The following is a 16,712-nucleotide window of genomic DNA, read 5'->3' on the forward strand; positions in this document are numbered from 1 at the left end:
ACAGCTCAACCAGTTTATTTTGAAATTTAAGCTGTTAGCACTAAACTACATTAAAAGACTGAAACATTTACATGATCTTGCGTAAACTGACGTGTCGCACATTGAAACAAACTAGCATCTAAAACTTGGTAAATGGTATGAAGACTGACATTAATTATTATAATTAGGTCATGATAAGACAGGCGAGTGATGTCATTTTTAAATGAAAACAAAACTTTCATAATGATAGAGACTGAAACAGCCGTACTCTTTATGCCTACACCTGTCATGATACTGACTGGCTTATTAGGGGCTGATATTGCTATTGATTAAAAGCAGCAAAAATTTGCAGACAGTTTTGTCTGCCTGTGTACATTTTATACACTTACCGGTATTTCTCGCAGCTGCTGAGCAACCGTCGACTAAATGATTATTTTGGCGATATGTATAAGATATTACCGGTTATAAAAGCCTATGTATGGCGACATATAAACCCTCTGTCCTATTGCCATTTTGAATTTCGTGCTCGATACGGCTATTACGAAATGTCAGTAAGTGTCAATAATGTACGCAGGTCTGTTCCTTAAAGTTTTTACAAAATTACACATTTTAGTCAACAGGCGATATTAGACCAATATATTGCACAACAGTGTCAACATGGAATTGGGAGGGGGACTGACTACCTTTATGCATGTGGTACATTTTGTATCTTCATATGATGACAAAATGAGTCTGTCTCTGGTGTAGCTTAGTGGTAAAATGTGAACAACTTAATTGCGATTGGATGAGGTTGCTTACCGCCGCATGCAATGAAATTCACAGACCCGAAGCATAGAAATATCTGCTCAGTACGCCAACATGAAGATAGGGTTATCATATCGGAACTTTGGCTAGCGAAAATGGTCAGTCTAGGGAATTGGTACATTTTAGCTTCGATACTTATAACAAGAATGATGCTGCAGGATGGGGTCAGATGAACTGTTTTATGATGAAAGGTACATACAAAGGACTAGGTACACTTTTGACTACAATCAGCCCGATGTCAGGATCCAACCATCATCCGTGATACTCGACTAGGCCTCAGAAAAAGACCATAGCAGGCACCGACGGGAATGCCTCGGAAAGGAGTGTGTATCAAGAGACGGTTCAAGTCCCTAGGGTTGTCTCCCACCCCCACGTCTGTTGTTCTGTGTCTGGGAGCCAGATGGACGAGAAGCAGGGGGCTCATTTTGAGGTTACATATTGGACTGAGGCTGTGTCCGCTTGAAGAACTTAGCAGAAGGTCCTTGAGGGCTACTCACATTGACACCCTTCCTTACCGATTGCTATGGGTCAGGAGTGGACGTGAAGGATCTATGTTGATGATCTAACAAATCCTGAGTTGCCACAGAAGAAATAAGGCATCCAAACGGGCTCTCGGCTTCAAGCGCAGCAGCCCTAAGAAGGTCTTTACTGGGATCAAGAAGTACCTTAGAAAAGTCCAAAGCAACATCACGGCGGATGTGAACAAGTCCCGCCGACAAAGCCATAGAAACAGAAAGATCATGCCGATATGTCTTGGACTCAGCTTCCAACACGCGTTAAAGGGCGGCTGGGTTCAAGGATGCTTCCCTCAGCAAACTAAAACAAGCAGCTGAGAAGATATCGGTATGAAAAGCTTCGGTGACAAGTAGTCGGACCTTCTGTTCCATGGGTTCAATGTCTTTAACCGAAAGGAGTGCCCAGACTCGATTTGAAATACCCACCTTGGCCACACCTGCATCAAGTTGTGGAGGTTTCCTGGGCCACTTTGGGGAATGTACCCAATAGCTGGCAGAAGAGACCAAGGATCGCAATATTGAACGGTCTAGCCTCAACGCTGTCGATTAATATTTTGGTCTGTCGAAAATCTCTCAGCAAGCCCGTCAGTCGTAGAAGAATGAGGAAGGAGGAGGAGGTCTGGATGAGACTGAGCCCCCAGGATATTTTCCAGACTAGAATGGATTTTTTTTTACTGTGCGTTTTGGGCACAAGTCATGCGGTAGAGGCGATTTACGTCATGTATTGCCTTGTATTGCCTACGGATGTACACGGAGTAACAGCAAGTCCCTGGAGGAACCGAAACTGGAGGGAAAAGGTTACCACATAAATATTTGGGAATACAAAAACGAACGGGTAAAGTAACGTAACACCATTATATATAATTATTGCAGAGACCAGGTGGCAATTGCACTTAGAAAACACTTCAGCAGGCACATTTTCTCTGGTGTTTAGCACACGTCTGATCACATCAATGTCCTTGAAAAAGATGGGTTAGCTGTTTGGTTTGCACATAACACAGCAGAGACAAACGAGCTGCAAGAGGAACTGCATCATACTGACAATTCTTCACTCTAAGGGAAGAAGTATGCATATCAAACGGAAGGTACTATTTTTCGACACGAAAAAGAAAGCTAAACGATAGCTGCTATTAAATTCGTAATGTCAGACCAAAATAACCCCTCCTTAACACAAACTCTCGTTGTTCTGCGTGAAGCACCTAATAAAAATACACATACAAGCACACTCATTTTGTTTGTTTGATAATAATGCACCTAAATAATGTTTTGCTTCTCAAATGCGCTTAAACCATGTTGCTATTTCCATCCTGTGCCGATCGTAAAAGTTCTGCCTGATGTCAGGCAATCAATACAACAATAAGCAAATGTGTTTCAAGTTTGATGTTTCGAATTCAGAAAGCGAATATGATTATTAACAACATATGCAGTGGTAGATATGTTGTCATAAGTTGTTCAGTGAATAAATGGATGACAGCAGGGTGAACTTTCCAATAATTTCATTGTATTCCAATATCCAAACAAGTGAGAGAGTGTATCATCACGCACACCGTTTGGATTGGACAGGGTGCGACTTTTTCTGTGTCCAGTCGTTCGTGGCCTAATAAGAGAAACAAGATTATGAAGAACAAGTTAATTCTTACAAAGTCAGGTCATGAACAGATTATGTAAGAAGCACAGCACTAGGGTCCCATTGATGCAAGTTTCCAACTTTTAATGGCTCTCTTTAACACACTGAAGTAGTTTTGGAATGTTGACGTATTCGTTACCGATGTGTTATATTTTACAAGCATAAAATACTCCAAATGTTATCGTATTTATCTGTATATACTTTCGTACCCATTTTAACTAAGGTTTGTAAACAGTGGAGTGAGGGGTAGGAGAGAAAATGAACAGCTGGGGAGGCGCGATAATACATGTTAGATTTTAGTGGTATATGAAGAGTAACTCAGTTCATAGCCAGTTTTAGTCGTTTACTACAACTGTTACTCCTTTTTTGTTATTTCTTAATATATCTTTTTTTCTGTAAAAGAGAACGATTAATTTCTCTCTCTCTCTCTCCCCCTCTCCCTCTCCCTCTCTCTCTCTCTCTCTCTCTCGTATCCACGGATGATTGCCTATACCTAAATACTATTTTTAAAATGTTTAGAAGGATTTGTAGAAAGATTTAATTGCTTGCAATTGATATCCGTATCACAGTATATAGTTTTATTATGAGTTATTAGGGTTTATGACATTTATATTTTAAATTCTTTAATTCAGTGTCTGCCTCGCACTACAGTACATGTACACTACCTTACAGGAATCCCATTCACATGTCAAGGACGATAACTAGGTCAAGTAAACGTATATGTCAGTCAAATACGCCACATGTTAATACAAATGGAGGTTACGAAGCGTGACGTAAAGATATATGAGTGCTCTTGTCCTGTTCGAATTATCAGGCACACCCTAGTTGTTGTTTGGTTCAGCAGTTTGAGAAAGTCATAAAATGACCGTTAAAGATATCTTAAAATAGTACAGTTGTTCCAGAATCTTTTAGTGATTTGTGATTTTGATTTTTTTAACGTAGCTTTAACAATATATCGCAGTTAGGAAGTAGGTGAGTGTAAACCTGGTGTACATGTAGGTAGTAGCTAGCTACGATGTCGTAGCCACAACTTGAATTGTTGTGGTTGAGGCTACGAACTGATCCCATAAAAAAAAATCATCACTAAAGTCAGAAAAACAAACAGTTTAGAAATCAACTACATAAGTATAATCATGTTGTGAAAGAAGTATGACTTAATTTGAATTTATTAAGCCCTGACACGATACAATAAATCGGCATGGTTACTCTAACCTTATCCTGTCCGTCATGTCAGATAACGCGAGACTCTCGCCGTAACCCCTTCTCTACGTAAGGCTTGACAGACCATATTTTGGATATTCTACGCTATATTATTATCAATCAAGTGCGAATAATCGCTTCTTGGTGGAATTTCAAAATTGCCGATAAACCGTATTTACTTTTAATGTGCAGAATTTTTGACCCAAACGGCGACAAATTTCTACTACGATTTGTTTACATTTCCAAATAAGGTGTCAATGTCCTTTTATGGCACACAAACAAACGAGGCTGAGAACGGAAGTAATCATTATTTGAAATAACATGGCGGACGATCTAAACGAAAAATATCGGCTAAAAAAGGTAAAGCGAGATTTTACAACTCTTTTTACAATGATTTTCGATACTTCCGGTAATAAATAAGAGGACTACTCAATTTATTGGATTATATGCAAGAAATATGTTTAAAGTGTTATTATTAGGCTAAAAGAGCGCCGGGTGTGAATCACACCCGGCTTGCTCTATTAACACGTATATGCTCATGTTAGTACCCTGTCCACGAGGTACGAGTAAGGGTACTAATATTAGTACTATGTGGCAGTTTATAGTGATGTCTAGCACTGGGGCAGCATGCCGCAGACATGTAGCATCATGTCTCACCCAGTCACATGATCCTGACACCAGGCCGACGGTCCTAACCAACCAGTCCATTCATATGTCAAGGACGTTAACTAGGTCAAGTAAACATATATGTCGGTCAAGTACGTTACATTTTAATTCGAATGGAGGTTACGAAGCGTGACGTAACGATATATGAGTGCTCTTTTCCTATTCGAATTATTATTATAGCGATTAAAGTTCAACACCCAGACAGCTTGAAAAAAAAATCTACTCGATTAACCCTAAGGGATATCAAGGATTGATAGTACGCCCAAAAGGGACAAAGCCAGTACTACCTTATGAAGAAATTCAGAATGCTGGAGAAAAAGCTTTGATTAAAGAACCTACACCAATTCTGCGTAAAATCAAAAAGCAAACTGGAGAGCTACACCTATCGGACATTCCATTAGAAATACCTTTGGAGGTTACAGTCCAAAAATGTGAGGAAAAATTGAAGATAAAAGTTTTCTCATCAAGACTGGATACAGTCTTCTCGACATCCATGTACAAAGGCACAAGAATTCTGGAAATAGAAAAAAGCAAATTGACGGAAGTAAAAAGAGCTTTTTTCCTACATGGTTTTTTGACCAAATCGTGGTACAAAGGGTGCATATTTGACAACATTAAGAGAAGTGTTTATTTATAGTATTCAGCCTTACCATTGACGTCTGTCATTGTGCCGCCCTTAAGTGAAAGTTCGTACTGCAAATGATGGTGCATGACCGCTTTGCTGCTGAGGCTGGTGTTGTAGACTTGAATAAGGTGTTCTTGGTCTGCTTAAATAACAAATGAGTGTAGAATAATTAACAACAATTTCTGTATAATGATGTTGTGCATATCCGTCCCAATCAACTCATTTCAATTAATTGTTATGAAGTTTTGACACTTTTTTTGATACATACACTAAACGAATTTTGTCAAACATTATTCCTCTTTATCTATTTGTTTACAACATTGCTGTTTCTCTAATTAACAATTTCTAAATTCCAGTCTGTCGTGAAATAAAATGTCAGCCATGTTTAGATATTGTGACCACCTCATTACAGTTGACAGAAATGATAATAAGAATATCAGTCAAATGGGATTTCAAACAATCATCATATAGTACCAGTGTTGCATATCCAGCATACATTAACATTGTGGCACACAAGATTCCAAGGCTAGAGGATACTTATCTCCCACTCAATATATTTTTTGGGAGTGAGAGGATGAATGGGGCACACAACAAATTACAGCAACACAGGAAAATAATTCACTAGTGGTGCTAAATTAATGTGATAATTTTAACTGCTTTGAAAGTTTCGATACCATAACTTGTCATCTGCACTGTACTGTAATATTTGCCTTGTACAATTTTTTACGTTATTGCAATTAGAGTTTTAACATTTCATCAAATAACTCCGAATCATTAAAATATTTCAATATCTGCTTAAATTGAAATGAGCTGCACCATAACATTTTCCATTCCAGATCTTGCTCCCATTTAACTTTAGTGTTCTCTCATTACCTACCAGCCTGTATTATAGTAAATACCCATGTTTTCTTTGCTGTTTTTCAAATTAATAAATCGTTAATTAAATTACAATTTGTGAATTTACATAAATGTATCATTAATTTCAACCTTAAAATAAATATTCCTTGCAATAGGTGTGACTTAAGCCTCGAAAATATGATACATAAGTGCCATCAGAGACTTTACAATACGACTATGCTAACTACCACAAACTTTGTTTTTATTGCCAGGTACATTGTTTTAAAATTTGTATCCATTGCCTTGTTACGATTTTATCACTTTTAGTGACTCAAGCCATTACTAGTACCAAGACAGCCATCAACAGACATCCATTAATAACAGCTGAATGTGTATTTCTTGATTTTGTCATGACAAAACACGTGGAAGGTGTGGAGCAGGCTCATGATTTTGGGGACATGGGCAAAGAAATGGAAGACCTGTGATTACACAATGAAAGTGCAACACTATTAATCACTATACATTTAAAACAATAATGGCACATATATTTTCAATACACAATGGGAAAAATAAATTTTCTCACAAAAACAATTTCTTCGATATATTACTTCTGAGTAGAAAATCTCCAATAAATGGCTAACATTCGAAAGTTAGGTAAAACAAAAAATGTTTTCAGGTAGACTACCCATCCCTGTTTTTCAGTGTCAACCCTAGCACTACCCTCCCCCCCCCCCCCCGCGGGTAAAAAAAGTACCTATCTATCCTAGTTTTGAAAACAGTGCAATGGGAAACATCTTTTTGGCCTTATCAAAAAAATTAATCACGTATGTTTACCTACAGTATTACACGACGATTACCTAAAGTATTAACTACAAGGGTACAAAAATTGTCAAAACTTTAGGAAGGAAATATATCTCTGGCAGAGGTGTTTTAGAAAGAGGGTTCTGCTACACACACACACACACACACACACACGCACCCGTTGCAGCCATAGCAGTGTGTTCTAGTATTTAAAAAATCGATAAAACTGGCCATTTCAGAGGAAATATATGCCTATACTTTTTCAAATTCTACACAATATGCAATGCAAGATCCACCAATTCATTCACTGATCAATATCTTGATTCCATGTGAATATCGTTTAGAAAATTAATGTATGCTTATATACCAAGCTTTACAGGTAAACTTGACAGGCTACTGTGAATGACTAGTGAACATTTTCACAGGCTATATTCTTCATGTTGGGATTAACAAATGAGACAGTGCTGAAACCCTTTATAAGAGACAACCTACCATGAAAGACCCTATAACAGAAAGGGTGGTTTCTTAAGACAACTTCTTTTAAACCATTTGCCAATAGACCATCTATTTTACCAATCAGAAATATCTGCTCAATAAAGATGGTCTTTAATGAGGTCCAACATTATGACAAAGCATGTCTTGGTACATAAAAATCAAGTCTCAAATTACATAAAAATCAAGTCTCAAATTATATGTAGTCATCAAAAACAGTGTTCTCTCAAGACGTGTCTTACTGTATTGTTCACATTCTTACAGAAAATTCCTCTCATCCTTCTTGTTTTACCAAACATTTCTTAGGAGATGTATGAAAAGAACGAAGTTTAAGCTTCAAATTGATGCTGGCAAGCTAGCATTCTCCTCGTTACAATTCTGACACACCAGTTAATTGCTATTTGATATAAAAATATGAACTGATATATTGGATTTATATTCCAAATACAAAATATGCTAGTGGACATTGAAAATAACCCACCATTAAGTATCAGACAAGACAACATCAAATTATTGCTTATACAGAGAAAACGTTAATTCTATTGACCCTCAATTTACCAATCTGCAATTTCCACGGGCTCAAAATTGCTGTCTTTAACACAATGGCAAATAGAAAAAGACACTGTAAATCTCAATGCCTTATTAAAAAACAAATTTATGGAAAAACTACTATAAATATAGAAACAACTAAGAAACATGCCAGTATGTATAAAATTCAGATTTGCATGTTTTCATCACAATATTTATCAAGACTGATCAAGAATTTCAGTTGCATTAAAGTTTATACATAAAAAATATATGCAAGTGTACTGGAGTTTTTCATTGTAATTTTAATATGCTCATCTGAACTGAAACAAATAACTCAGCATTCAACTTTAATACTTTTTAGCAAATATTCTGACAGAAAATCAATAGTTTAATATTATTTTGTTTACCTTGCGAATTTAGAACCATGTATTAACCGAAGGAAACTAGATGAAATCTAATTTATGCAAGACATAACATATATATATATATATATATATATATATATATATATATATATATATATATATATATATATACGACCTCAAAGGGGGCCCCGAGTGGCCGAGTGGTCTAAAGCGCTCACCGTTCCGGATCACTGCCATCTCACCTCTGGCTGCGTGGGTTCGAGTCCAAGGCTCGGCTAAAGTGGGTACGTGGGAAAGCCTGCCAGTAGCTTCTCGTGGGTCGGTGGTTCTTCCCTGGATTTGCCAGGGTTCTTCCTCCACCAGTTATACTGGCCGCCATGTATAGCCTATCTTGTGCTGAAAAATGGCGTTAAACCCTAGAACAACAACAACAACAACGACCTCAAAGTTTGTAAATTACCTGATATCCAAACCACAAGTCTTAAAGTAATAATATAGTGTCAAAATTCTCAGTAATGACGTTACTCACAATGCCATTTCTATTCATTGTCATTTCTGAACTATCAACTTTGTTCATGTGGTAAAACTGGGATTATTACATCAAAATCAAACAAACATACGTGCATCAAGGCATGCAAGTTAAAATATTTTTTTTTGTAATCTCCTACTGATATTTTCTTCTTCTGAGAATACTCATGAAATAAACGTTAACTGAATTTTACCCTTGATTTACCGTTGGAGTTGATGGGGCAGGGGCCAGTTTTTATGTACAAAATTTAATTCCGCAATCAGCGACCTAGTATAAAAAATCAAATACACAAGTGAGGTCAAAAAGATCCATATTTTAGATATATGTATTACAACAATGCATAAAAATAGTATTCACTTGACCAGAGAAGACAATGACAGTTCATAGCAGAAGAAGTTTATGCAATCCAAACCCTATTTTATATATGCATTTTTCACATCCAAAGGCCATTTTTGACAGCATGTGGTGCTCACAGTGCAAACGCAAGCCCTTTCCCTGGATGAAAATTTTGAAAACCATTGTCTACTAAATAGCTTGATGCAATTCAGAATAGTTGTCATCCAAGCCGTTTTTGAGATATTCTACTTGCCTTGAACCCACGTGTCTACTGCTATGGGAGGCTAGCTCTTCTTCCTAGCCGACCATTGGTATATCACTATCAACATACTGCAGAGCAACTATGGAAGATGTACATGCCTGACATCAATTTCAAGAACAACACAAGCCCGAAACACCTAGTTCACAAATGTATCCATATCTATAAATAGTAAACAATAATAGCTGAAAAAGTCACATCATAGCCTTAAGTTTGAAATTTGCACAGGGGCCAATTTACGAAACTGGCCCCTGCCACCTGAGCAGACAATCTTCTGTATAGATAGTTTCCGAATAAAGTTATCAGCAGCTATATTTGTGGTGTCTGGCAGACTTACCGTTGAGTTTATAGGGTTTTTGAAGTTGAAATAAATTTCTTGAATCTGACGATACTGTTACAAAGAAGACATACATAAACAGAACATAAATCAGGCTCTCATTATCTATATTAGTAATTTCCAAGTTGATTTTGCTTCAGTTTCGGCTTGCACAATATTGTCAAGTTTGATGGTTGCATATAGGAGAAACTGCCAGGTTGCTCATCGTCATCGGGAAGCATCTATAGCAATCGCTTGGCTGGGTTATAAACAGGGAAAATAACCTGTAGGCATCTGATTTTTAGCTAATTACATTTAGATGAACGAGTTTACAGTATTAATATGGCTTGGCAGGGAGAAATGTGGCGGGGGAGTGTCACTTAAAAGAATATAAAACAAGTTTTTTTAAATAAAATATTTCAGAGTGTTATTAGCATAGACAAATATCTGAATTCTATCCGAATACTAATTTTCAAACAAAAATTGCGTACACTTCAACAGTTCCGTTGCAACACGTGCGTGTATTCTTTACCTAAAGAGACTCATCACTTCGTCCTCAACTGAGGTGGGTCCTGCCGTTCTAGAACTTCAAGACGACCGATCAAATATGTTGTTGATGCTTGGCGCCCTTCTGTCCCCATCTATGTCTAACAAGGTAGCAGCTTAATCCAGCCCATTCCTGTCGGCTGCTAGATTTGCTAGCACGTCACTCAAATTATGATTCAAGCTTACCCCCCTTGCCAGCGTAAATGCAAGAATTTTAATGTCATTAAAAATATATAGAATAAGTCCCGCAGCACATTACTACTGCTAGTCAAAATAATCCTTTAATCAGAGATGTACTAGTATTTACGCGCATCATATGAGAACGAGCCACGACGAACAAGAGCGACCACTAGCGAGGAAATTCATTGTAATTCTCGACCTGTTAATGGTAACTTTCAAACTGTAATTGATAAAAGGTAATGGTGCCTCACAACTGAATACACAAATGACGCATCTTAATACTCGATAATATTATGAATTGTTAAAGGGGGTATTTTCTTTATGTAGTGTAACTTTGAACACAAACATAAGATTTCACAATATCAAAATAGCAATTCTGACTAGCACAATAAATGGTCCAACCACCAACTGAATTCAACAGATACAATCTAAAAACTCGAACTATGAAATGGAATTTTCAACATTAACAGTTTAATTCAACACGTGAATTAAAAATTCTCGATATATGACAGAAATTTCAACTACTGCCGTGTATTTCAAACGACACAATCTAAAACCTCGACATAGAAATATAAGTTTCAATCACTGTTTTATTCAACAGATACATTCTAAAATCTCGACCTAGAAAATGCAACTTTCAGGACAAGCATTTTTGATACAATACGTGAAGTTGGAATTCTTGACATCTGACATTAAAATTTCAAGGGCAACGGTCTGATTGGTCCAGCTTTTGTCCGCTACGGCGCCTCATATACCTGCATATATGGTACATACATAGTGTACCGGTTTCCGTTACGCTCTGAATCCAGTTCAGGTCAAATGCTCGCCTGATAAAATTACATATGATATAGTGACCGTCGAACGTTTTACAGACGAGGTGAATAGAACAGAACTACAAAACTAAGACAGAAAAACTCCACCATGTTTGGGGAGTTATTGCAGAATGTAAACATAGCAACAGCACTGGTGTTCTTCCTAGTGTTTTTGTTAGTTTATTACACAACCAGGGTGCCTTCTGATATTCCACCCTACCCAAGACCAGTACTACCTATTTTCGGTAACCTTCTGCTCCTTGCCAACAGGGATATTTTGGCGTGTTTTCGAAAACTCCGTGCACAGTATGGGGACATTTTCAGCATTTACATGGGCAGCCAATTAATAATTGTGCTCAACGGTTACAGTGCTATCAAAGAGGCTCTGGTTAAAAATGGCCGCGTATTTTCGGATAGGCCAATCAACTTCCTCTCGGAGGTGTTGTTTAAAGGATCAGGAGTAGTTTTTACATCTGGCGAAAAGTGGAAGGAACATCGTCGGTTTGTTATGAATGCATTACAAGAATTTGGATTCGGACGTTCCTCATTTGAAGAAAATATAATTCAGGAAGCTAAAGAACTGGTAAAAATCTTCCAAGAACAAAACGGGCAACCTTTCCAAATCAAGGGTGTAGTAAATACTTGCGTTGCCAACATTGTCTCTCAGATAATCTTTGGACAGAGATTCAAACACACAGACCCACATTTCAGGGAATTTCTTAGCATTCTTGATCATGCAACAAAAACTTTGAGCAATGCAAGTGTGGCGGTAAACTGTTTTCCGTATCTGCAGTATTTCCCTGGTGATCCCTTGAAGATGAAACTAATAAAAGAACACGTGAGAAAAGTAGTACAGTGGTATAAAGACATGCACCAGGAACATAAGAGCACGTACAAGGAGGGGGCCGAACGCGATTTCATTGATTTATACATTACAGAGGCACGACGTCAGGAGAAGAATGGTCAACTTTCTACTTTTACTGACACACAACTATATTTCTCTATCGGAGATCTAATTAGTGCTGGATCCGATACAACTGCTAACACTATTCAGTGGACTTTACTCTATCTTCTTCATTTTCCAGAAATTCAGCGGAAGTGTTTCCAAGAAATTGAGCAAGTGGTCGGTAGAGAAAGATTGCCCAATCTACAAGACAAGGACCACCTTCCCTATTTAGAGGCAACCTTCTTGGAAGTGTTGAGGCTCTGTCCAGCTGCTCCACTTGCGTTGCCTCATGCTGTATCGGAAGACATCATTTTTCGTGGATACCGCATCTCTAAAGGAACGACAGTCCTCATAAATCTCGAGTCTGTTCTGCGCGATCCTTCATTGTTTAAAGATCCTGAGCGATTCTTTCCGGAGAGATATTTAGACGCCGATGGGCACCTTATTAAACCCGAGGAGCATATTCCTTTCTCCATCGGAAGGCGTGTGTGCCTTGGAGAAACTGTTGCTCGCATGGAATTATTTCTCTTCTTAGCTGCTTTAATTCAGACGTTTGAGTTTCATCCAGTAGAGGGCGAGTCTCTCCCGGAACTGAATGGAATTCTGGGAATTACCTACTCTCCCAAAGCTTTTCTGATCAGAGCTATGATGAGAAAGTGACATTGCGATTTATGGCGAATTTCAAATAATCCGTCTATATTTCTGCACCTTGGTGTAAATTTTATACAATTTTTTTATTTAACGAGAGGAGTTATATTCTTGGCCTACATACATACATATTATGATTATGGTAAAACTGAACATTTTATTTACCATTTTACCAAAGCTCTGAAATGTAATATTATTTTGACGTGGTATTTAAATATGGGGATTAAATATATTAAATTTTAATCGAAGATCCTTTTGTCTTAGCTAAACTGTGGTTAAAGTGAAGGAAAGAAGACAGAAGAGAACCACTTACCTTGATTGCATGATTACTCTGGCTTATTGAACTTGAAGTTACATAATTACAAATCGATTCTTGTACTATTAAGACTCTATGATCTTAAACTAAGTAAAAGAAAAGATCGAAAAATAACAAGTTTTGTAACATTCATCAAATAATTAATCTCTCTAAATACAAAGTGAAATTTTAAAAGAATGTAAAGTATTGTAAATTAAATCCTAAATAGCTGTAAAAGTTCTATCGCATGCCCAAATGTATAACGGTCCAGTTGAATTCCAGTGGTATTCCAAATAAACTCCGATGTTGAGTGTGTTGATGTGAATGTAGTCTCGAACGTGCTAATGTGCCAATGACCTGGAGTGTGGCTCTGTGCTAACAAGCGTTTGTTGTATCACAATAATATAATCTCAAATGACCTTGTCTGAATTCACGATAATTCCTAATTAATGTTTTAGTCCAAGAATGTTGTTGATCACTATAATTCCACTGAATAATAATTTGCATAAATAAATAAATCCAACCAAATTAAAAACTGAACACAACAATAAGACTGATTATGTTTCTGACATTAAGGCAAGAATGAGCAATTTTTAAAGTAAAGAACATTGAAATAAAAGCTATCACACAATAATAGAGCCAATATGTAGGTAAGTCTCCTTTCTTAAACATTAAAAGTTGTTAACAAGTTTAGGATTTTCCATGTGGAAAACTGATGTTTCTAGACTCAGAATCAAATAAACATGTTTACCTCCATTAATAATGATCTAAAATTCTAAATATTTAATCCATGAAGTATTAGCTCTGCACTATGATATTTACAAAATACATTTCACTAGTCAGGTACACCATTAACTTGATTTTCGACAATGTCAAGTACAAAATACTGATGTACATAACATATAATTGTTTACAAAAGCCAACAATCGGATTTATGTATGAGGAAAATGTTTCTTCAACAATCAGTTAAGTCATTGATGCAAGCGTCGGTTCGGGCTATTCATGGCCGCCATTAAATTTTCTTGGAAGAAAAACGCGGTAGACCCTATGAAGAATCACTGAACCACGGGAAGTTGCCGACAAGCTTTCTCACATACAAACGTTGGTCAAGGCGAGACCCGAATTCATGCGGATAAAGATGAGATGTGAGTTGTCTGCAAAACGAGTGCCATAAACCATTCTGTCACCCGGTGCCACTCACGTACTTTACAACCATATGCATAAAAGAAAAACTTAACAAAATTAACGAGTGGAAGTGGCCAATTCGGTATTTAAAAAAAAAAAACAGGGTTAGCGAACTTTTGCGGGGAAAGGGGTATTTAGGGAGTGTATGCCTTCTATCTTAGCTGACTTGGATTTTGCTATGAGATGAAGTAAAAACATACTATTGTGATATTTAACGAATTATTAACTCTTGCCAATGATAATGTAAAGAATTTTAAAAAAATATGCATGGCTCTGAATTAAATGGAGGAAGACGTGGAAAAGGAAATGTGTATCATATCCAAAAGAGAATTGAAGCAGAGAAAAGAAAAGAGCTGAGGGAGGAATGTATATCTAGAATTTACACGACACTGATGTATTTCTAGAGTTTACACGACTCACTCAAAGCCAGTTTCGTAGTCATTTTAACAGAAGAAGGACTAACGCCATTGTAATAAAGCAGGACCAAAGCCATTGTAATAAAGCAGGACCAACACCATTGTAACAAAGAAGGACCAAACAGCATTGTAATAAAGCACATCTGTTACTGCAATAAATTAGTAACACGTGAAGGTACTTTATTCAGTCTGTCAAGTTTTGGCCCCAAACCAAAATTCACTTAAAGCTCGAGAAGAACCAACATTGACCTTAAATTTAGATAACAGGTTTGACGATAATATAAACCTAATCTACAGATCATTAGAATTTACGTTACGACAAGTTATGTATGTATGTATGTATGTATGTATGTATGCATGCATGTACGTACCTACGTACGTACATGTGTGTGTGGTACATATGCACAATCCAGGTTATACAGTGTTGTGTAAATGTTAAGTAGTACACATGTTAATCGTAAAAAATTAATAAAATATTTTGGACATAAAACCGTTCCGATCAAAATAAGCACGTTTTCTAATAGACGGAAGGTACTGATGCAAAATAAACTCTGTGTGTGTGTGTGTGCATGTGTGTGATTTGGATTTTTAATGTAGCTTTAACAATTTTTCTGTCATATCGCTGCGTTGTCTGCAGTGTGACAGTTTATAGTGATGTCTAGCACAGTGGGGCATCATGCCGCAGACATGTAGCATGATGTCCCACCCAGTCACATTATCCTGACACCAGGCCGACCAGCCCTAACACTAATATCAATGCTGAGTTCTAGCGAGGCAGCTGTTACTGTTACGATGTAATTTCTCGCGATTGTTCAAATGTATTTTTTAAGGAATTTTTAGAAAGTGTGATTTTCGGAATTTTAAAGTGATTTAATTGTAACAAAGTTGATCATTGATGGAATTTTTGTATTATGTGTTTCTACTATGGTGCCTTTAACAAAGTCTACCATTGCTACAACTGTATCTTGTAAACAAAGTTGAGGCTATCAGTCACTGTATCTTGAGGCTTTTACGCCAGCATCATTGTAAAACAACAGTTGTATCTTGTAAAACAGATCATCAGTAAATGCTATGATTCACACCGCACTGACATTGGCGTAAAAACCAGTTTTGAATCTACTTTGCGCATGTAGGCAATTCTTGACGAGGTAAAGTTTTATTGGAAAGAGAACACGGCTAAACACGAGAGGTTCATAAGCGAGGCTGAGTGTTGTAAGTTGTGCTCTGTTATGGCAAAGCCTACGTCTCCCAGAATAAGGACCAATACATACATGCCTGCTTACACGGCTTGGTCAAGAATTGCAGTATCGCAGATTTAGATCTCTGACTTTCTTTTTTCCAGTTCGATCCCAGTACTTCTTCGCATATATTTGTAATGTGATACTACATTGCTTGAGTGACACCGCCGCCTAAAAGGAGGCCAGAAATATGCATTTTCCTCCCTCTCTTTCGATCTCCAACCATAACATGGGAAAATGAACAATTAACATCTTCTATTTGTCATGAAATTAGTGTCATTTATATAAGTCTTTGGTATGACTCGGCCGTGGTTCGAACCCGCGACTTACCGCATCCGAGACGGATGCTATAACCACTATACCACCGGAGCAATTAAAATAAACTAGTTTAAAAGTTAAAAATATTAAAAATAAAGGTAAACAAATTGAAGTATGCATTCGAATCTTTGATTTAGCTCACAATTGTTTGAAAGTCCAAGAATTTCTCTTGTGAAACTTCTTCAAAACGCTTCTTCATCTAATCGGCATCAATAAGTTTTTTGTTTCGCAGAATGGAACTCTAGTTGA

The 16,712-nt window shown here is 37.1% G+C and overlaps 1 pseudogene; it reads left to right on the forward strand.

The window, feature by feature from the left end:
* Nucleotides 1–11,432: 11,432 nt before the first annotated feature.
* On the forward strand, nt 11,433–13,254 carry LOC149794527 (cytochrome P450 2U1 pseudogene; annotated as a pseudogene).
* The last annotated feature ends 3,458 nt before the right edge of the window (nt 13,255–16,712 follow it).

The sequence above is a fragment of the Sinohyriopsis cumingii genome, chromosome 8 (genome assembly GCF_028554795.1).
Source record: "Sinohyriopsis cumingii isolate HCF-2022 chromosome 8, ASM2855479v2, whole genome shotgun sequence".
Lineage (NCBI taxonomy): Eukaryota > Metazoa > Mollusca > Bivalvia > Unionida > Unionidae > Sinohyriopsis > Sinohyriopsis cumingii.